This window comes from Etheostoma spectabile, unplaced genomic scaffold, assembly GCF_008692095.1.
Source record: "Etheostoma spectabile isolate EspeVRDwgs_2016 unplaced genomic scaffold, UIUC_Espe_1.0 scaffold00569373, whole genome shotgun sequence".
Lineage (NCBI taxonomy): Eukaryota > Metazoa > Chordata > Actinopteri > Perciformes > Percidae > Etheostoma > Etheostoma spectabile.
The window spans coordinates 8,181-11,276 of NW_022605095.1; the positions used below are offsets into that span (position 1 = coordinate 8,181).

General features: G+C 41.3%; 1 non-coding gene across 1 annotated transcript; it reads left to right on the top strand.

The window, feature by feature from the left end:
- The first annotated feature begins 2,736 nt into the window (after positions 1 to 2,736).
- Positions 2,737 to 2,852, top strand: LOC116684891 (U5 spliceosomal RNA). The gene has a single exon (XR_004330858.1). It is a non-coding gene; the product is annotated as a U5 spliceosomal RNA (small nuclear RNA).
- Positions 2,853 to 3,096: the final 244 nt, after the last annotated feature.

Sequence of the window (3,096 nt, forward strand, 5' to 3'; positions counted from 1 at the left end):
CCTGTACACTGAAAATCTTACAACACAGCTAGTCATTTCATTAATTACCATGAACACAAGCAGATTGACTTTTAATACTTTTCTTTTTCAGAATAAGAGCATTTGCAGCTCTTTTACAGACCGAAAACACTAACACTTGCTGGAGACGCCGGGGACTCTACATGCAAAGCATGCGCTCTACCACTGAGCTACATCCCCTGATCATTTTCAGATTTTTTATACTTTTTCTGAGATCACTGAATAAGAGAAGAAACCTGGTGAAGTATGTAATATTTATGTTGTATATGGTTTCAAAACATGGCGGTGGCTGGAAATTGAACATTGGCAAAAAGCTTACACTGCTATGACACAAATCTCGTCAAAAGTAACACATCTGTTGCTTTCTGCTGGACAATACAACAGGTCACACTTGGTCACACTTGGCACTATTTCACATCTTTTGTCTGTAGTTCTCTACTCTGTCAGGACTTATCTCTGTCTCCCCCACCTCTTTTTCTGTCTCTTGTTATGTCTCGGCGCCAGCTGTTGCTAGAAGTATTATGCTTTTGGGTCGTCCGTCCATCTCTACATATGTACGCACTTCCCATTCTTGTATGCGATACACACAGGACCCCCTGGAGGGAATTTCTTCAAATTTGGCAAAAACTTTACATGAACTCGCAGATCAATTGATGAGAATTTGGAGGTTTAAATGTTCAATGTTAAATTTGGCATACATAAGCACTTGGAGTCGCGGATTAACTGATTTCGATTTTGGAGTTCAAAGGTCAGGTTACTTTATCGTTACACCTCCAGAACTGTATATGTATTTTTACTGAACTGGTAAGATTGAGAAATGTGAAGCCCCAGTGGCCTAATGGATAAGGCACTGGCCTCCTAGCCAGGATTGTGGGTTCAAGTCCCATCTGGGGTGGTTTCAGCAGAGTGGCGCAGCGGAAGCGTGCTGATCCCATAACCCAGAGGTCAATGGATTCAAACTATACTCTGATAATCTTTTTTGCTGTAGACACTCTGAAAGGGTGATGAATCAAGAGATCAGAGTTATGGCGAATCCCATTTCTCCATCTTACTCCTACCCCTTGGCCCTTGCCCCTACCCTTGGCCCTTGAAACCAAGGGTAAGGGGTAGGGTGAAAACATACCCCTATGAAGGGGACCCACTTGGTGACATCACCATACAGTATTGATCACAAACTTCCAAGATGCCGTCTAGGTCTGTTGATTGTGTGGGTTTGGACAACAGTGTGTGTTATATTTTTATAGTTATTTTAGGTTCACTTTGGTGGTGCAGAGGCAGATGTTTTTATTTGTGCAGTACTTAGGTCTGTTTGCATCTGTATCACATGTATCATGTATACATACATATACTACCTGTCTACATGGTGTGTTGTATATCTGTTTAGTTATCACCGTTTTGAATGTCATTGATGTCACAAAAACATTTTGTTAACTAAAATCTGTCTTTATTGCCGATAAATTAACATAACAGGCAAAAACATTACATAAAATGACGTTACAGAACCATTATCAACTATTAGAACCATAATTAACACATCACACACATAAAAAGGCACTCATATGTGTAAAACTAAAAAAATACACACAAGACCACAAACAAACAAATTAACTACAGCTGTTCTGATATTCCAGACCCTCTGAAGCCTGTTGGCCGGTAACCCCCCCCCTCACATATCATCAGTGTCCTATATCAAAACCAACAACAATATACAAGTGCATGAACAGGAATTAAGTACAATTTATACAATGCACAGTACCAATGCAATATGAATGGGTACAACATGAACACAGGACTTAGGAAACTCTGCGTTTTCAGCCCCAAAGTGGATCAGCTGCTGTTTCCCTCTCCTTTTCAAGTAAGCTTGCGTCCTCCCTTGATTTTGTAATTCACTGTCTATGGTTCCAAGGGCCATACACCCCTTACCCCTTGTTCAAAAGAGTATTGGACAGCACTAGGTTTCACGTGAACGCGCAAAACCAAGGGAAGGGGTAAGATAGAGAACTGAGATTCAGCCCAAGACCTCCTGGAACACAAACTAAGCGGTATGCCCCCTTTTTAATACCTCAGAGTATCAGACAACACAACAAGCACTTTAAATGTACATGATTTACAGTTTCCATTTTACTTGTATCTATTTACAGTATTGTACTGTAGGAATTTATTATATTGTGTTTATGCTGCGCCGTTTTTATGGGTGTTAGATCAGGCTTGACCGCCGTAATTTCTGTTTTAATGGATGAAATAACCTAATTCACTTCAGACACTTCAGCAACAGATGCTTTGGTAAATGTTATCACGTATGCAGTACATCAAGTCACAAAGTATAGCAATTAGCAGAGGATGGTTTCGATCCATCGACCTCTGGGTTATGGGCCCAGCACGCTCCCGCTGCACCACTCTGCTCTTCAGACCTATGGTCTGGATAATCTGTGATCCACATTTTGAAGGAACAGTTTACGGGTTGTACAGTAAACATTTGGTAGACCTTGCCTCTATCTTTTATGCTTCCTGATTACTCACACATTGATTATTCACATATAACACTTGTGATTGGCTGGTGCTTTAAAAAAGGGCATAGTGAGTACAGATATAAACATCAGTAAGGAGTCTACCAAGTTGCCTCTTATCATTTTAGTTTGGACACCCCGTGAGGCTTACCACGATGGTTTGGACTGGGTCCACTAGGGTTTTCAGCTGATCTCGAGCAGGCGGCTGTACTCACTCTGGTTTCTCTTCATAACGCACAAGTCTTTCGCCTTTTACTAAAGACTTCCTTGGAGGGGAATGCTGATGAGATGAAACTATTTTTGGGGGGCTTTGCTGTTTGGTCGAGCCTTTGTACTTGTGAACAATAAGCAGCTCCTATCGCTTCCTGCAGGTGTTTTCTGGCTTTGGAGCTGTGGAGTCTGGATCTGTGGTTGGAGACACCTGCTGCCTCCATGTTCGTGCTCTACACCCACTGCTTCAATTCTCAAAAAACTCATCATGGTCATGGAAGTCAAAATCGTGATCACGATTTGATTAATTATTTCAATACACAGAACATAAACCACAAGACATTGAAAACAACATTGACCC